The sequence below is a fragment of the Amblyomma maculatum genome, chromosome 1 (assembly GCF_055883805.1).
Source record: "Amblyomma maculatum isolate TAMU_Amacu chromosome 1, ASM5588380v1, whole genome shotgun sequence".
NCBI lineage: Eukaryota > Metazoa > Arthropoda > Arachnida > Ixodida > Ixodidae > Amblyomma > Amblyomma maculatum.
The window spans coordinates 117429144-117450015 of NC_139344.1; positions in this window are offsets into that span (position 1 = coordinate 117429144).

The following is a 20872-nucleotide window of genomic DNA, read 5'->3' on the forward strand; positions in this document are numbered from 1 at the left end:
CGACTTCAGTCGATGTCTTTGATTAAATAAAACAAGTATTCGAAAGTGCCCGAAAGCCATTCTGAAGTTAACATCGCGCGGTCGCGGAGTGAGTACTGTTGAATGGATTTCAGGAGCACGAGATCTTCGTGATGCGCTGGCAAGCAATGACCTGCTTCATAGTTTTCCTCATTAAGGTTTCCTATAAGGCGTTCAGATGCCGCTGATCTGTCCTATAAGGTCAGAGACTAGGCTGTTCTACATACAGATACTTTTACGACTTAAGGGAAGTTTTCCAATTTCATTTCAAACAGCAGCATGATGGATTGGACTGGCCCAATAAGTAGGTCTATCAGCACAGATCCTTACTGTCTGCTTTGCTTGGCTGATTGCTTGTCATCCGTTTCCGGCGAGCTTTAGGACGTTAATTGATCTGTTATTTTACGGAAGTTTCATCAGCCTTCGTAAACAAAGCCGATTGAAGTCATGAACTGAAACACAGCGAAAGGCGCTAACTGGATACACTTCCTCTTCCTCTGTCTTTCCTGTGTAAGCAATTTTTACGGCCGTTACTTCGTGCTCAGAGCTGTAGCCCGCGCTTTGCTTTGAGTTCTGTGGACATGTGGCCACCAGTATGGATAAGAGAAGAAACCGTTACAAGCATAGTTCTATTGTCTCAACTCTTTCTTCTGTTTTGATGAGCTCGTGAGGATATCTTCTGAGTTTCACTCATTTCTCCTAGCTCTAACACTCCCTGACGAAAATCTAAGGTTACTTGAAAAATCGCTGCAAGTGCTTTGTGAGTTGACAAAAAACAACTATTAAACAAACGAATGCGTTATCCAACTATCTTGCAAAAATAATTATTCGCTCAAGTGACGTCTAGAAAAATTAAACACCTTCCTTACGCAGCACTTAAACTCCGTGTAATTACGCGGAGTTTAAGTCGAAAAAAACTACAGAACTGTGTCAAAAATACGACAAAATATCCTGTAGTTCTGTCTTAACCATCAGAATTTCCTGTAGTTCTGTAGTTTTTCTGTAGTATATTTCTGTTGTCTGTAGTTCTGTTGGACATTTTTGTTGTAACTGCAGAAATTTCTGATGTTACTACAGAATGTTCTGTTGTCACAACAGGTTTCCCGTCAAAAACCGCACAAAAATTCTGTCGTAACATCAGAAAATTTTCTTCATTTTTTTTTTCCGACTGAGAACGGCCGTGTAGGTACAGAAAAGCGTAATTTCCTTTACTTTAATCACGCGTAATGACTTGCACAACGAGAGGCATTATATATCGCGCTTAAGATCAAAGAATTCTCAGCGAGAATCTCCCACGGGACATTTCCTGTTCCCGGTAGTGAAGTCGAACATGGTCAGCTAGAAGTGCCGTGTGTCGGCACGGAGCCACGGAGGCGGCAGTGACAACCCCGCATCCGATTTGTTTGCGAGGTAAAAAGGTCGCAGACCGGAAGCTTCGTTGGGTTAAACGCAATAGCATATGGCCTACTAGGATAAATCGCACTGTTGGATGAAACAGGTTCTATTCTTCCTTCCACGGAATGGCGAAGGGGAGTATGAAAAACAAAAAAAAAAACATTTTTCCTCTGAGCACGATGGTTTGAACTTCAAGGCCCTGCTGGGTGTGGTGTTTACCTGTAGCCGTGGCAAACGATTAGTTCAATATAGAACTGTTTTACATTGGTACTGAAACTCCATCGCTACTGAGGAGGAAAGAAATGACAATTGACACCAGTATTCAAAGACTGCCACAGGGCCTGGCAAAATGTTACATGTCTTTATTTGGCCTGGTTCTGGAGAAAAAGAAAGACATAGTATCTATCTTTTTTGGTGGACACCTTCACCTACAATAAACGGCATACAATTGGAAATACAGTCTTTGTGTATAGCCTTGGAGGTCTGCTTCTAAGCTACCTCGTGCTGTTTGTAATGCCTTTCCAGTGTTCCGTATCTCTTGATGGTAAGAGTTTTTGTCCCTACTCTCTCCAATGGGAAGGAGTTCCCTTAATGCTAAATCAGCGCCACTACACAACTCAGAAGCAGATATCCTGTACTCTACACTTTTGAGAAAGGCTGTACATAAGTCGTCGGTTCGAATCTCTATCACGCATTAACCTCTAACTTAACAATCAGATGCATGCAGAAAGAAAGGGGATGCCATGAAACAACAGCACTTGCGAAAACAGGACGCGTCAAAGCAGAACACAAAAAAGGGCAGTGACAAAAGAGCGCAGCGCTTCGGGAGCTGTGGATTATGATTGTCATAGCCGTGAAAGATATGTGACAACCGGCACGACAGTGACGTTTGTAGTCATAGAATGCTGTTTTCATTGATCTAGTAAAGGAACAAGATTCCCATTCACTGCGTTGGCGCTGGCGTGGCGATGGCGTATGTTAGTTCGGGCAACGCAACAATTTTCTAAGGAGCACGTGCGACTTTATAACGGTTGAACGCAAACAGCGCCTGTCTACCTAAAAGCCCTTTGTCTCTAGCAGCTCTCACTTCGATGCCCCGATCGTGAGTCGCCAGGTAATCCGGTCCTTTGCTGAGGTGCACGCCTATGTTTTTCGCGGCTCCTTCCGTACACACCGTGCCTTTCTGGACAGACCATGACCGCTGCTGAATATCTGCCGTGCCTCATGCTATCACGCACATGACAAAACAGCCCACAAAAATCAGCGCAGCGACAAAACAGTGCAGTAAAAAAACAGCATGCGTCAAAACAGCACACCGTATAAAATAGCACAGCGACTAAACAATAAAAAAAAAAAAAAACGCTCGGAAAAAACAGCAAAAGGGCCAAACAGCGCAGCGAAATACGGGGCAGCGCAGAGGAAACGTCGAATTGCGAATTTATAGTTAAAACTGAAAGCTGTGAATGACAAATCATAGGCAGCGGCGTTTGGAGTCAGAGATTGCTTTTTTTTTTCTCGTTTCTCTATGCCGGGAAGACACATGAGCAAGCTTTCAAAAGCGTATTTCTAACCTTCGATATTTCAAGCCACACTGCCAAATAAGGCTGCCTACTATTTCGCATTGTAATATTGCCTCTTAAAAATGTCAAGTTATTTAGTTATGGGGAATAAACCCTCCACTCATGAAGCCCTCTTAGCGTACGTGTTGCGTACTTTGCTTTTAAACCCACCTGCACCGGGCGCATAAATGCATGTGACGTAGTTTTTAAAATAAAGATTTGTATATGGCTAAAAAAATCACCTCCTACATTTATTTATTTATTTATTAAGGGACCTCGATAAGGGACTTTAAATGATGGGTGGGCTTGTATGCGGCGATAAATTGTGAGAGGCTAGTGTTATACATAGCTATGATGACAGCCTTCATGCGTACAGGGTCGCCTACGAGTGCTAGATGGTTGGGAAGGCGATTCCAGTCGTAAGCGGTGCGTACGAAGAATGACTCATGAATCGTAGTTTTGGGGACACGTGATGGAATAACGCTATTAGGATGGCCTGTGCGAGATGTTGGATGCATTGCCTGGATGAGTTGACTGTCACGAGGCGATGCATAAAAACACTTATGAATAAAAACACTTATGATAATGGCAGAGACGTGAAGTTCGACGACGATGAGCGAAAGTAGAAAGTTAAAACTGAGATTTCATGGCCGTGATGCTGGAAGTGTACGAGCAGTTCGAAATAATTAAACGGGTGGCACGGTTTTGAACAGATTCAAGAGCTGTAGTAAGGTTAGAATGGTGTGGATCAAAGATAGGATTGGCATATTCGAGTTGAGGTCGCACAAGTGGTTTGTAAGCTAGTAGTTTTACATAAAAAGGTGCCATTGGCAGGTCACGGCGGAGGTATCCAACAGTTCGATTAGAGGAATTAATTGCGTGGTTTACGTGGCAGGATCATGTTAAATCATTAGTGAGGGGAACACCAAGGCATTTGAACCAATTGATTGAATCAATAATACTATTGGTAATTTTGTAAGTAGGGGCCATGTAGTTTCGGCGGCCGTGAAAAGAAATCAGGAAAGTTTTATAAGTATTCAGTGACATCAGCCAGGTAGGGCACCAATGTTGTATGCGAATTGGATTATTCTAGAGGCCAGAATCGTCGGACGAGTTAGTTACAGGGCGGTAAAGTACACAGTCGTTAACGAAATGGCGGACGGTAGAACATACTGATGAAGGGAGATCGGTAATGTATATAAGAAAGAGTAAGGGGCCAAGGATAGTGCCTTGGGGCACATCTGAAAGAACACGTGAAAAAGAAGAAGACTGGGTATTGGCAAAGATAAACTGCATGCTATTTTAGTCAGTGGAGACTTCAACGGCGCACACACTTCGTGGGGTTACCCATCGGATTCCCCCCAGGGATGCACACATCCAGGGCAGCTTTTCAGATTATTCCTTTCATCTTTTAAACCACATGCATACATATACCCGTCCACGAGGTGGTCCTTATTCACCTGATTTGACTTGGTGGTTAGGCTCCGGTAGCTCTCGTTGGGCTGTTGAACCAGGTACCTGCGGTAATGATCACAGCCCTATCTTCATCTCTCTCACTCATTCGCGTATACGTAAAATACGTCGTAGCGTACGAATAACATCATGGGACTCAGTACGCGCAGACAATCGTTTATCTGAATTCAACCCATAAGCAGCATTGTCTACTCTCTCTAGTGTTCTTGCGTCCCACACGATTACCACCATTGTAAATGAAGACGAGCCAAACCCGGACATCCCCCTTCTGAATCTTTGTGTTCTACGTTGCCAGGCGGATCACTATGATACTCGTCACCCCGATGACCCCTCGGCTATCCCCGCTCTTCACCGGCGCTATCCCCGGCGCTGCAAAGCGTCTAGGTAGGCAACGTTGGGCTGCATGGTGTGATCGCCTTTCCTCCAAGCAGGGTAATCGACATCTTTGGCGAGTGTTTCACGCGATGAAGCGCTCTTCTCAAGTTACTGACTACACAGAGAGCCTTCGCCTTGCGATAAATGTGGATGAAGACACATTTGCAAAACAGGCGGCCAGACAGTTTTTTCCGCACCATGATTCTACCTCGACTTCTCCTCCTTTGTTACCGGTTACCGAGCCCTCCGATGAGATTACTTCTGACCTAAATATGGCAGAGCTGCTGGCCTCCATTGAATGCCTCAATTCTAACTCTGCTCCCGGGCACGACGGCATACCTAACTCCTTATTCCGCAACTTGGAAGGGACTGCTTCGCAGACCCTGCTTGATGCATTTAACGTGTGGCATTCTGGTGTCATGCCGGGCGAGTGGAAGCATTCTATTGTTGTTTCAATACCGAAGTCTGGTCATCCTACAGTATCTCTCTCGGCCCTCCGTCCAATTTCCCTTCCGCCTACAATCTGCAAGCTTAACGAAAATATTCTCGCCGCTCGCTTATCGTGGTGGTTGGAATCCCATGATTGTTATCCAGAATCCCAAATCGGCTTCCGCACAGTCACTTTGTTGGAACCATGATCGCTACACATAACAAAGGCCTATGATAACATCCGTCACTCAGCCATTCTTTTCTCCCTTCAAACTCTTAGTCTCCCTCACCGGTTTCTCCTCTCCATTCCCGCCTTTCTAACAAATCGAACGTTCAGTGCGCGCGTTCATGGAAAGCCCTTTGATCACTTCCCCTCTAACAGAGGAGTTCCCCAGGGCTCCGTTCTTGCCCCGACATTATTTAATGTGGCCTTTATTCCACTTTTTCAAGCCCTAGAGGCCATCCCTTCTATCCGCGTGCTTGCGTACGCCGATGATATAACCTTATGGTGCTGTCACCCAGATACGTCTGTCCATCAGGCTGCCCAGCATGCGCTGGATGTCTTGACATTTCGCCTCCCTCCTTTGGATCTAACTCTCTCGCATACTAAAATATGTTTCGTTTGCATTGGAAATGAAGCTGGCCTGCGGGAAGTTCGCACTGTAAGTTTTATGACAGATAATTACCCGATTCCTCAGGCGCAAACTGTTCGCATTCTCGATCTTTTCCTTCGTTCCTCTGGGACTGGAACCCCGTGGCTGACAGCCTCTCGTAAGTCCGCTCACGCTACTGTAGGTTTGATTTGTCGCATAGCTATGTGCGCTCTGGCGGCGCGCGTGCTCACACGGCCCAGCAGCTTGTTCGCTCTGTCCTCCAGCCGTGGATAATCTACCGGGAACAATTGAAACGTCTCACCCGCAAACAATGGGACTCCTTTGAGGCTATAAATCGTGAGGCTATGCGTGCCATAACATGCCTTCCCCGTCTAACACACATATCCGTGCTTCAGGAGTACACCTAATTAAATACGCTCAGTGAACTCATTGATCAGCGGATGGCAAACAAAGCTCGCAAACAGCTAGTCTTTACAACTCCATCGTTTAAAGACACTACCTCCGTGGTCGTACTGCCAGCTCATGGACAATCGCCCCACTGTTTCCTCGTCGGTATCATCCGCAAACCTGCCTGAAGGGTGCATATTGTATACCGATGCATCACATATTGCAGAGCGAGGAGTTAATTATGTGTATAGCCCCTCTTGTCCGCATCTCAACTCTCACGTGACATATACTGCGGATACGTGCACCCATCTGGCACTGGAACGTCAAGCCATTTACAATGCCATTTATTCCATCCCGCCCGTTCCTACATTCAATGCAGTTCATCTTTACACCGGCTCTCTCACTGCCCTTAAACAGATGAGAAGTGGACAATGGACAATCACTACACCGCCAACCTCTGCGACTGCCTCAGTGAAACTGAACTTGACTCCTTCTTTTAACTTTCTATCTCCTGCATTCCATTCCCCCTATCTCAACTTATGCCTTATGGTAAACGTCTCGAAAAAAAAAATGCATGCGGCCGGTTAGAAAGCCTTCAAACCAGTTAAAAACTAGTGGAGGAAGCTTTAATCGAGATTGTTTAAGCAGAAAGCGGGAGTGAGGTACTTTGCCAAATGCTTTCTCGAAATCAATAAATATGCAATCAGTAGGGATGTTGCGATGATGATTAGAATTAATTTCATGAAGGATGCGAACCAGTTGTGTTTCACATGAATGTCCTTTGCGGAAGCCGTGCTGGTTTGGGTGAAAGAAGTCAACAGATGACAGAAAGAAAACGACGTGGGAGTAAATTATGTTTTCCATGATTTTAAAGCACACACTAGTTAATTAGTCGGTAATTACCTTGGGATGATCGGTCACCTTACTTGAAGACTGGAACGACCTTCTCAATACGCTAGTCAAGAGGGGTGGAGCCGGGATCAAACGACTGCTGAAATATTGGGGATAAGATGAGACTGCAAGCATGTTTAGCGTTTTTTAAAACTTTGAAGTTGATTCCGTCGGTGCCGAAGGATGACGAACACTATAGTGAGTCGATTATTTCAACAATGGCGTTTGGGTTGAAAAGAATTCCTTCCATTTTTGAGTGCGAATGAGGTGGGAAGTCAGGAATTTCATGGGTGGATACTTTAGTAAAGACAAAAAAATGAGCCATTCAAGACATCTGGTACATCAGACAAAGGTACAGGCGAGCCGGCATCGTCGCAGAGCGAAACAGTATTAGTTGCACCAGCAGTATTGATGCATTATGCCCGTATAAAATCTACACTTTGCGACGGGTATCTGTCCTCCTGGGCACTTAATAGAAACGTCGTAGTTGCTTTTATAAATGAAGCGCCTAAAAGCGACGCCTTCTACAACGCTGGGCGGCATCCCGTTATCGGCTATGAGATCCAAAAGACGTTTCTCGTCCTTTTCTGTGTCATTTAATACGTCCTTCATACTGGTATGATTTCCTTTTTTCCTTTTAGAAGGCTTTCAAAGAAAGGCTAATTAAAGTGCTAACTGCCTCGAAGATATCCGGATGTAGGATTTGCAATATAGTGAAAATCGGGTCCAGAATTTTATCCCAGTACAAATAGCTGCTACATAACACAAAGGCATCACCATGAAAAACCGTGCAAGCAGTTCTAAATAACTCTTAACAGAAGTTGCAAAGGGTATATTTTGCTTTCATATGTCGGGTGCAATTGCATTTGTTGTTTCCCCTTCCCTGAAGATCCTTGTCGCGACTCACGCACTTCAGTATGGTTGCGGTGGAGTGTTTCTGGCGGCCTAAGGTATACGCAGAAAACAGCTCTTCAATTTAAATCTACCCGAGAGCTTTTCACTGTCACCCCATCGTGTGTTTTGAGTTTCTTAGAAGAACGTGGCGCTTCCTAAACAGTTACGCCGTCCACAAAACTCAATGGCGCGAAGGCTCTGAAGAGGTTACTAAAATAATGCCATAAAAATTGAGCACCGCAGTAGTATGGCCTGCTTATAAAAGACGAAAGAAAGGTGATAACTGCCATATCTGCATTTGCATACATTTCGAAAAAAAAAAGGAAATAAACACAACTGTGTTTTTAAAATTTTCAGATTATGTTTGCTCTGCAACTAAAGGGAAAGAAAATTTCATTTATTCAATCAAATTCGATGAAGTTTTAACCAACAAGGCTGGGAGTCGGCCAGGATCCCTCGAGACCTGGCGGATGCCGGGGCTTGAATAACTTCTTTTTGTTCTTCTGGGTCCAAGCTGAACGTCAAAGCATCCCTTGTGCCTTCCTTTCTAATGGCCGTTGAACTTTTTTCTCTCTCTGTACATGCCCGGTTCATGTGGATCATGCCTGCATGTCCCCTGCAATGTTTACATTTTACATCGTATTGCCTCAGGTACCGAGTATCTTCGCCTCTCTAACCGCCTCGAAATGACTATCTACTTTTTGATGTATTTGCGAGCAGCTTCAGGATGTAGCTTACGGCTTAGTCTATCGTGCTGAACCATTTTCTTGTATCCTATCAACCTACCTTTGTCAGAGTTATGGGGTGTGAAGGGGATTTGAGCCGGCTCGGAAAGTCAGGTCTCGCGCTAGTTCATTTGGCCTTCCATTCCCTGCCAAACGCTAGCGTTTGGAGCCAATATAAGGAGAATCTGGTCCTTGTGTTGGTTTTCTTTTCCAAGAATTTTGCGGCCTCTAGAGAAACATGACTGCAGTTGTAATTTTAAATTGCACTCCTTCTGTCACTTACTATGACCATGACAGATTTCGAGGTGGTTGCTAGTGCAATGGCAACTTATTTAGCCGCCACTGTAGAATTAGTTCTGACCGGGCACAATGCTTAATTTGCTTGTTTTCGTCGGATGCCTTCAATGCCTAGTCCCTTCTCCCTTCGAATTTTTTCCGAAGGATTTTCACCCTGCCCTTTCTCCTTTCCTCTTGACGCACAGGGTGCATCTTCATTCTTAGCGGGTGCGGGAAGTTTGTTTTTATGGGCAATGTGGAGCGGAATGTCCTCGGTATGATCTGTTTAGAATTAGTTCTGACCGGGCACAATGCTTAATTTGCTTGTTTTCGTCGGATGCCTTCAATGCCTAGTCCCTTCTCCCTTCGAATTTTTTCCGAAGGATTTTCACCCTGCCCTTTCTCCTTTCCTCTTGACGCACAGGGTGCATCTTCATTCTTAGCGGGTGCGGGAAGTTTGTTTTTATGGGCAATGTGGAGCGGAATGTCCTCGGTATGATCTGTTTAGAATTAGTTCTGACCGGGCACAATGCTTAATTTGCTTGTTTTCGTCGGATGCCTTCAATGCCTAGTCCCTTCTCCCTTCGAATTTTTTCCGAAGGATTTTCACCCTGCCCTTTCTCCTTTCCTCTTGACGCACAGGGTGCATCTTCATTCTTAGCGGGTGCGGGAAGTTTGTTTTTATGGGCAATGTGGAGCGGAATGTCCTCGGTATGATCTGTTTAGTTTTCGTACCTAATGCCACGATTTTGTTTAGAATATGCCAACTGGTTTCCGTCCTCATTAGCCTCCCCTACTGCGCCATCTTAGCGGCATTTATTAGCTATCAACGTGTTGGAGATGCCGAATTAGCCTATCCGTGGGCGTACTGACTGGAAGACCAAGTGCCATTTCGGTACTTGTTCTGTTGATGCCCTCCAGCTTCTTTTTCTCATTTGGTAAGGCGCAGGTACGGGTGGAGTATGTGACCCTGCTGATGACAAAGGCCTAGAAGAGCCTGAGGTGGCTGGCCTCTTTGAGGCCGATCATTGGTTCGCAGTCCGCTGAACCGGCCTTCTTGTCTGTTCCACGCTCCTCACTAACTCATGGATAGATTCGTTGCTCCGTCCATTATCCTGCCGCCAAAAGCCTGAGATGAGAATTTTGTCGGTCTGCGTTATCGTCTCCACCTCTACTGACCCGTTTATGTGTGCTGGGAGGGACCCTGGCCCTCCTTGCTGGCCCCTTGTGCCTGAAGCATCAAGAGCACAAATGTTTCTGGAGAGCAATGTATGCTTTTGTCTTTGAGACAGTCTTCTGCCTCGTTCGCCGCCCCTTGCAGCGCTTCTTTAATTTTTCCGTTGCTTCCTCTCGCTATCAGAAGAGTGACGTCATTTGCCTATATATGCAGTGGCTGAGCGTTTCAACTTTCTATAGGCGGTGAGGAAGCCCTGACATCGCGATGTTGAATAGTGGCGGTGTTCCTATGTTGCCTCGGTTGAACCCCTTCGAGCTCTATCGGGATATACCTAGGCCTCTGTTTTCTTTCTCCTGCTAATTCGGGAGGAATTCCCTTTCTGCTTCATCAACGTATCCCTGTTTGAGGTCGTTCTGAAGATCCTCCTCCGAGCCGTCGTAGCTGCCCAAAGCCGATGTTTGCGAAGCGACGCGGTAGGAAATTTTTTAGGTATTTGTAGCTTCTCCTGTCTTAATTTAGATTTTCCAAACCGTTTAGGATCGCTGCGTGCTGGACGTGTAGAAGGCTTTGGCTACATGGAGCCTTTTAAGATCGACGCCCGCTGTTAACATCAGCGCCCGCCCGTCCTGGACGCATGTGCTAAGTCAAATAGATCGAAGCAGAGCGGCTTAGCAGAACGAGGTGACTATACCTGTATTCTTGGGATGCCATAACTGTCTGGTGCCAGCGGAAGCAGATCGACGAAGGCTGAGTACAGGAGCCAGGACACAGCACCCGGCTTGGCATTTCTTAGAAATTCGCATGGGCCTCGCCGTGGTTCGAAGAACAGCGTCAGCGGGTCGCGAACGCATCCAGATCAAACCACCCTGTGACGAGCTTGTTCACCTGTGGCTGCGATTACCTGAAGTCACGTCAAAAACGCTTCGAGTGGACGATCTACGGGAAGGACGTCCAATCCGCCTTTTTCACAACATATGGCACCCCCTGGGGATTGGTTGAAATTTCGTCTGCTACTGGTTGAAAACATCCTTGGGAGACGCAGCCGCGTGAGAAGTAGCGATATGTGTGGTTGACAGCTACCGCCATCTGTACCATGCGCCTGTCACGAAGATGAACTGCAAGTGGCCCCCGAGATTACCTCCGCCTACGCCGATCGCGGAGGCCAAGAACTGCGCATGCGCAGCTTGACTGGTGATTCGTTTTCAGCCAGGGGAGGGGCATGCATGCACAGATTGCCCGTGTGGAAAAGGCGGTCTCCGCACGGGCTGAGCACAGACTGGAAACCTGCTTTTTTGCGCTCCACAGAATTGCAGGATGAGCAACAAAGGGACAATTTCCTGGAATGCCAGAGGCGTGCCCACGAGTGCGTGTGTTTGGCAATGTGCGCGAGAGTGATGTGTTCAAGGACAACCCCTCCATCCCCTCCATCCTCGCCTGGCCAACCTACCATCTAGGGTCTTTAGTGCGCAGGATCCCTATAAAACCCAGACGCGAACGCCACCTGAAGAGTAGTAGAAGATCTTTCTGTGACTTCTAAATATCTAAAATAAACCCTTTCGTCTCCTTGCGAGCATCATCACTCAGCGGCACTCTGGTCATGACCAGGATGGTCGTCTGAGAACGGTCCAAGCGGCAACGACACCCCACTTCTAACACTGATGGCAGTGGTGGGAACCAAGCGGTCCCGCCATCCCCATCTAACAAACCCCAGAATCATCTTCGCATTCTGTTCTCGATTAGGTGGTGCACCGGCAGCATTATGGCGTACGTAGATAGGCGAGGCCGGAATCCAATCACAGTGTCCGGAATAACTTATTTTCTTCCATGTAGGCACTTTTAACCTAGTTTCCACCACGTGTTTCATAAGTTTCCCTACGCATGATGTCAGCTAGATGGGTGTTACGTTATTGAGATGAAGTTTTTTTTCCGGGCTTTGAGATTAATATGATCTGAGATATCTTCTATTCTTCGGGTATTGAGATCGCTTCCCAGAATTTTTGGATATGTTCCGTCAGGTCGGCTGTTGACCTGTCGTCTAAATTTCAGAGACCCTTATTGCTCCCATTGTCCAACATCGTGGCCGAATTTGTCTTCAGTTTGTTACTCTCTGCCTTGATTGGGGCAATCTGTATCACGCTATCTAGGCCAGGATTTCTTGCCCCAGATAATTCGAAATTCTCTTTCTGCCTCAGCGACGTATGGTTTTCTGAGGTCACTCTGGAGATCCTCCACAAAGCTATCGTAGCTGTGCGCTAGTCTCTTGAATTATTTGTTACTGGCCAGTTTGCTTTCTCCGAGATCCAAAAGATACCTGAGCTGTTGCTAGGTCTTCTTCGTTCCCAAGCTCCCTTCCATCTTATTGCATATATTTCCCAGTTTTGTTAGGTAAATATTGCTCGTGTCTGCACAACCGCAAAGCTCACCTTGTGAATAAACTAATCTTAGAAAAGTTCAGATGTTTAGGCTCCAAACGACAGTTTTATTAGTGTTTGCCGGGCGTGTTTCATGTGCGTTATGACTGAAAACAAATACAGCGAATTTAGACTTGTAAAATTGTGATTACCGCAAGGAAATGCTCTGGTACCATTTATATTCAATGTCTATTGTGGCATTTTTGAAACCAGTGTCAATAATATTTGCAATATGATGGCTACAGATATTTACAAACAAAAAATAAGCACAGGATATATAAAATGACTTGTAGCACAAAAACTTACTGAAACTTACTGGCCGCCCCATGGACCTTCGGTATGCCCACCTGGCACCTAGCTCATGACAAGGTAGAGAGGTTGCAATTTATGAACCTTCTGGCCGCCCAGCGATCCCAGGGCGGATTCGCGAATGTGGGTGTTGCCAATCTAGCTCCAGACAAGTCGACAATGAAAAGCAGTGTGATTGCGCTTAAATAAGAAAATATTCCCCCACCCTCTCGGTCAGAAAAATAAAAGTTATAAATTAGAGCTCTCCGTGACATCAGTTTGGGGATTTACAATTCGTCCAAAATGATGTCAGGTCTTTCTCGCTCTCTTTTCTATTTGCAATCAGAATGCATAACATCGCACAACACATGCACAATACCGACGATGGGAATGCCTTTGCACATACAGCTCTTGGTTGCACGGCATTATGTAGCCCCCAACCATGCATAAAGGCGAACGGGGAGAAGATGAGTCACATCAAAACAGATCGGTTGCCAGCCGCCAACGCGAGAGAATTTGAAACTTCCGCCGCGCTCACTAACCAAAGCGATCGTCCAGTTAAAATGCTACAGCCGTTCACTGGACGCGCTAGAAGTACGCTGCCCATTTTCTCGTAGCAAAAAATCTTGTTTTTTGTGCTGCTCGCTGACATTTCCACAATAAATGATAGGATAAAAGAAAAAGAAAATGACGCACAGAACACTAAAGCGGTCAACAGCTGTTTACCGCTGACAGGTTTCATTTTGGGCCACTACCGTGGTGATCTGAACTGAAATGAGCCGAAACAAATTAAAGGAATTCAACGCTGCTGAAGCAAACTTTGCACGAAAGCTTTGCCTCAGCGACCCAGCGCTACATCGAAGGCAGCATTCCGTTGAACGTATCAGAGTTCCCACGCATTCTAGGCGAAATCCACTTCTATGCCATGAGCATGGCGATGACGGCAGATCCTCTCCTGTTCCAGTGGGTCAGCTCTCCGCGGCGGCGCGCGCATGCGCAGTGCGGAAACTATCCACGTCCTCCTCTCCACACCGGCTCGCGCATCTGCTCAGATGTCGCTACCTTCCTCGTCCTCCTCTGTAGCGAGCGCAGCCAGCGACAGAACACGCAGCGCACCTGTGGCGGGACCCTGTCTTGGCGCATGCGCACTGTCGCTCTTTTTTAGGCACCGCAAAATTTGCAACGGCTTCGCTGCTCAGTCCGTCGTACGGTGATAACTTCCCGCATGAGCATCTATAGTCCTTTCTTTGATCCTTCTCATTCGGGTTCAGAAGTCTTCCAGTAGTATGGCATCCTCTCTACGTCGAACTCCGGGGCAGGTCTCGAACGAACCTTCTGCCCTAGCAATACGCTGTTGTCGTTCGTATCTGCCAGGTTAGGAACTACCGAGTTGTTATCACCAGCGGTTTCCTTGTTTTCTTCTTGTTGTGGTCGTCGTTCCTCTGCATCCTAGGCGAAACCGGTCCCTAGGCAACGCGACGCTCTTTCAGGCACCGGCGATATGCTCAAGGGTAGCGTAGTGTACCTTTCGCTACAAAATTATGGTTGACACTTAAACAGCGCCTTTCAGGGTATGACGGGATAGCGTAGGGTACCAGTCCACATGTAAAGCCTCGCTTTAACTGAGCCGCATGAACTTTCCTGGTGGCATAGAGATAACGTGAATTCGAATCTTATGGCAGGTTTATTCTAATGTCACCCTCCCACGTGAAAAGAGAGGCCCAAATTTACGCTCTTTCAGGCACTGGTGAAATGTTACGTTTCGCTACAAAACTTTCCAGCAGCGAGTGGGCTTCGGACGAAGGGCGACGAGAACGGACCAGCTTCGGCGGCCACTGCATTAGAGCATTAGGCCCCCGCCACGTCTCGAGCCACCGCCAACTCACCCACCTTTCTTTTCTATTCAGAGCTTGAATCATTACCCTGTCTCTTCATTAACCAGCGAAAAGAGCACAGTTTGCCTAGGAGGCTCCTATTCACCAAGTTTTATATTCTGCTGAGATATTAAATGATATCTCTGGTCATTTATTTTATCAACAAAAACAACTCCAAACTCGGCTTCGGTACGCGTTGTCCTTTAACCTTCGCAGTTATGACTGATTATTGAGCGCTCCCGCAGTACTGCACTCTACAGTGACGCGCGGTTTTTGTTCCTTGCTGTTTATTCCTTGTGCTGTTTTGTCGCTGCATTGTTTTATCCGTGTGATATTTTTGTTCTGTGCTGTTTTGACGCGTGGTGTCTTTTTTTTCCTTTGCGCTATTGTTCCTTTGCGTTGTTTTTGTGCGCTGTTTTGACGAATGCTGTGTTGCCATTTACAGCTCCTTCTTGTTCCAACCATCACTACGCACTTTTATTGACACGACTTCAGCTGTAGGTTAGCCATTTTGGCACCGAGATGTTCGACTGGCTCAGCAGTTCTTCTGGCGAGCTCACCATAACACCGAAATCGTTGGCATACACAATAGGGCAAGATATATACAACAGACAACTCTGCCCATCTTCTAGCCTGGTCCAGCCTATAGCCGCTTCCCCACACCTCAAATCAATGGGTCACTCCTGCCACGTACAGTCCGAACAGGAGGGCGGATAGGAGGCAGCCCTGCCTTAAGCCATGCTGCACCTCTATCGGAGCCGTGGTATCGCTGCCCCAATTTGACTTCGACCGTGATGTCCCCGTATATTACCCGGAGCAGGTCAACGACAGCCTCGCGAAGGTCGAGCTATCGCATATTATCCCAGAGCAGCTCACTGCTGACTTAGTCGTATGTCTTGGGTATGTCGAGGAGAGCCACATAGAGCAAGTTAGGCTGGTCTGTAGGCGACCTTGATGCACTACGTGAGGAAAAACAAGTCCCCAGTGCGTTGTAAAAAGTACGGTTGGGATCACTGGACAGATATCTGTCATCACCTTCGTCCATAATCATTTGATTCAAGGATTCGTATATCTTGATCATGACGCAGTATAATAGATGCATGACGACCAGTCGCGCATCATCCACGTGATCACATATTGGCAGTTGTGTTTTAAATTGACGAGAACTAGATTATCCCTTTTCGCTATCTCTAACAGCAGTCCGCCGTTCACAGCTGTGTGGTCGTCCAGTTGCTCAAACTCCACGTCATCTTGTCCCATGTAGCCAGACTTTGCAGTGCCAAATGTAGTTCATTTTAGTTGCCAATATGTATCCCTGCTGGACTCTCTTTTACTTAACTAGCCAGCATAATTACTAGCGTACGCTAATGCTAATGTACCAGATAACAGAGGCATCACTTAAGAGATCTGCAAGATGAGCCGCTGACGGGAGCCTCTGAAGTTATCATGTCACGGCCTTATAGGCGGAGCTTAAATTTCCCCCCCCCCCCTCCCCCATCACAAATCGCGGATATTCAGGAACTGCTCGTTTTTACAGGATACGTAATGCACTACCCTGGTTAAATTTGGCAGCCACGCTGGCTTGCGCACCAGCCCTTGTTTTGCCTTATGTTTATTCTCCGATGACATTATTATTCTAGTGCTTCTTTGTGCACGCACAACGTTTAGACGCTTAGCTCTGCTCTAACGTCAGGCACTGATTGCGTATATGTCCGTGCTGTCAGAAGACCAGTTCGCAGAGTGGGTAGTCTGCTGCCGTCACTCGCGTACCCTTGATTCAGGTTATGCTATCTGTAACTGTCCCGTTGTTCTCCCAAAATACCTTCTCTCCTGCTGCCTCTGCGTTTCCACTCGGACAGGCATTCGATGCGATTCGCAGTTTGAGCTGTACGCAATCGGTGTAAGCGGGAAGGGAATAAAAGCAGTGCACTTAAACTCGGTCATCACGTTAGCCCATAGCTGATAGGAAATGAAGCACCAACCAAACATGCGATGTTTGAGGGCGTATTTTGCGATTGCCCCTAAATACCTTCAAGCGATCGATCGTGCATCAATAGGACCAGTCATGGTGGCGCCATCTCGCAGCGGATTCCGAAGACGTATTGGGAACGTTACTAATGGCAAGCACGTCATGGCGCTTCATAGTGATCAGATTTGTGTAAATCATAGAGACCATAGCGTGGAGTACTGAGGAGTGCCAAACAAATTTGTCTCGGCCGAATACAACGTGCCCCAGTTAGCAATAAAATGGGCGGCTATTGATGGACGTATCTTAGACAAGTGTTCTGGGTGAGATTTCGTGTGTTCTATAAAGGAAGTATATTGGGACCCCTTTTATGTTTAATTTACATGAATTATTTTGTTGTTATGTTTTGTATGGTTTGTTTGTTAGACCGTTCGACGATTATTGTGATGTATTGAAAACAATATTTCGTGAATATGGTCATCATTTGCTCCAGCAAACTATTGAGGTAATTGATGACTGATGCCCCTAGTAGGACATGGCACTGAATACGAACCAGGACCAATAAATAACCGAAAGTTCCTGATAAAAAGCTTCGCCTTTATTTCTAATTGAACACATCTTTCCTTTCAAATACAACATTAATCTCCTTCAGGGTACCAGTAAAATCAGGTCAGCTTTTATTCTCTCTTCTTCTGCATCCCGGTTCATCGCGAGGTCGTGTCGATTTGCCGGGCAACGTGTAGTTGACACGGAGGCACGAAGGACGACAAACTCTTGGCAACAGACAAAATTTAGCTTTATAAACATTAACAACAAACAACACAGAACAGTATCTACAAAAGAGAGAGGCGAGTTTAAAGTAGCAAAGTCTTGCTCAGCACCAAGGGCTGCTCGACCTGGCACGCGAACAATACTGTAGCTAACTGCTCCCTCATCACACTTCTTCGAAGCCGAGGCCTGCCTGCTTTCGCTGTTGTAGACTGGGTTAGAACCGACAATCGTGGCACGGCCCGTTATAAGGTAACCACGTTCGAAGCTCAGAGATAGGAGAGGAGTGCAGAGAGAGGAAGAGAGAGAATCCTCCAGCTCGCGTGACAATGTGCGCTCCCGCCATGTTCAACTGGAAAAGTTTTTGCAGCGCGTAGCCGGACAAGGACAGAGACGGAGGAACATGTAAAACGCACAGGCGCAGAACTGCAACTTTATTTTGGTAATCAGCCAGCCATGTCATATATACCACAGAGAAACGCCCACAAGAGGGACAAAATCTAAACACGTTGCGAAAAACCGGTGCAACAAATTCAAGGCGTCGAATTGAACAACCATGAGTATAAAAATATCGATAAATCTAAATGCCTAACACACGATTAACATGATAAAGCGGCATAACATGATAATAGTGGCCATGGCGAAAGATTTATCCATAGTTTTATACACGTGGTTGTTCAATTCGACCCTCGAATTTGTTGCACCGGTGTTTCGGCACGTGTTGACATTTTGTCCCTCTTGTGGGCGTTTCTCTGTGGTATATATGACATGGCTGGCTGATTACCAAAATAGTTGCAGTTCAGCGCTTGTGCGTCTTACATGTTCCTCCGTCTTTGTCCTTGTTCGGCTACGCGCTGCAAAAACTATTGAAAACCAACTAGCCCGACAGCTTGTCCTCTCCAACTGGAAATCGCTAGAATGTTCGACAAACTACGATCAGCACGGGTGCCCCTCAAGGACGCCATGTGAGCTGAGTCCCTGGGCCGTGCGCGGAGACGGGTGGCTTTGCGCTCTCGTGTTTTCCATCCGCGCCATTTTCGACGACGGGTAGGCCGAAACTGTTGTAAAAAGACTACTGCGGCCGTACGGTACGCTCACTTAGTGCCAATGCACTTATCCAATCTTTCATTTCAGTGTTGGAAGCACCTTGCAAAGTCGGCTGCTTTGAAACACTTGGAAGCGCCGTTGTCCCACTATGTTTGATTTTCTCGACATTGTAAAAAAGCTTGCCCTTCAAGTCCCTATTTTTCCATACAACAGAACCGGATCAAATCCACGGACGGCAAATCGAGAATATAGTGTGTGGATCTCCCGTTTGCGCTGTGGAAACTCGTCTGCGTTAAGGACAGGCACCGGCAAACACTGAGGGCCATGTGCGCGACGATCCTCAGTAAATCCTCAGTAAGCAGTCTGAGCAGTATATCAGCAGCAGCTCGTTGCGTCTAACAAATCGTCGAGAGAAATGCGCTGAACGGTGCTCCATGATAGCCCGGATAATTTTTCGAGTCGGGCAATGGTTCTTGGGTGGTCTCCCCTGATGATATCACGGATTTAGTGATGTTGTCCGCGGTTCGCGCACCTGAAGTGCGACCAGAACGGGTAGTAATTTTATTGGTCATTTCCCCCCTTTTAAATTGAGAGTTTGTACACTTGCTTTTCACAGCAGGCAGTGCGTTCTTTGTAAGCTGCATTTGCATCAGCCCAATACCTTCTGGGAAGCCCCCTCTACTAGTAAAAAACAATAATACAGTTTGAGAAGTAAGAAAGTGTAATTATCGCTATGTACGAGTTGCGCAGACATGTAGGACAAAAACAAGGCAAAAACAATGAAGACAGAAAGAGCGCAGCTTGTCCTGAAAATAGGCATGCAGTAACTCTTCCAGCAAGAAACACTTCTAGCGTAAGTATATCTCTGACACATTTCTGATGTTAGCACACCGACATTAAGAAATTCATGGATTTCAAAAAGAAAACTCGCATTAAGGCCTATGTGCACCAAGTTTCTAGCCTACAGTAGTCGCGTGAGAACCAAATTGGAATACGCGGTATTAGTACAGGACCTTTTCACTAAAAACACGTTATTCCACTCGAACGTGCTGTGTTTAATGCACTCGAATTCATTTATGCAAAATATATGAACAACAATGTCTTCCCTCTTTAATAGTAGCGTTAAAACAATATTCACATAAAACATTGTAAACAAGTGAGAACAAAAGCAAGTCCAACGCATGGTTGTGTTCTAGCCCCGCCATTTGCGAGAACAATTTTACAGTTTTACTCGTATGTAGGCGCAGTTTTTTCCCGAGAACCGTAACAGACAGTAACTGTTTTTAAAGGAGATTTTTTTTTTCGCCCTCGGATTTAGCGAATGAATTGGACCGCTTTGCTTTCAGCCATGATTCTTCTTCCTTCAAGTGGTGTTACAGCTGTAACTTAACCTAAGTCCTATGTCATCAATGTACTGCCTTGTATCATATCATTTTGTACTGTAGTTGAAGGCCCTCATTTGCATGTAGTATCCACCTTATAGAAAAAGAAAGAAACATAATAAAGATTTCCAGCACAGATCGCCAGGTACTTAATTGTACGCTAAAATCTTCTTCTTATCTTTCCATATACATAGGTACACTTCGAGCAGTTAATAATATGTTACGACGATAAGTACTACCGCTACTTTTATTGCAGAGGCTTCCCGCAAGTCTCCGTAAATGCAACCTCAATAAACATTCAAAAGAAATACTTCCATTTTGATTCATCTGCACTAGGTGATCCCATGATGCTGATGGGGTGCCGTCGTTAAGCAGCCAGTTGACATACTGCTACTAGCATTACAGTTACTTCTACTTGAATACAGCGACGATGAAGACGACGGGAGCAGTGCAGTACCCCTGCGTCCCAAATGTCTCTAATAAAGTTACGCCTCTAATGCTAGCTGAAGTAGGGAAATATATGCCAGTAGCTTTTTTAGTTCCGCTACGATTGAAGCGCAAGGGACATGGCGTGTCTTGAACCAGGCAAGTGCGCATTCAATTACCCTGTAAAGCTTGCATCATGGCATTAACAGAATAAAGAAGGCAAAGCCGGCTTTACAAGGGCACTTGGAGTAGAATGCGATTTCGGCAAAACGCTTTGCCGATATGGAGGTGGTACACCTCATTTCATGTCCTGTTAAGATTGCCTGGTACCTGTTTCTGGAAAACGAAGTTGAAAAAAGAGAATGAGGTGCCTATTGTAAGAGGTCAAAATTTAACAACATTCACCAATAATCAATTTTCACTACTCATAACTAGTCGTATGAATGGCTGAACTGCGTTACCCCTTCGTTTAGAAGAACTACTCCTCACTCAAAACG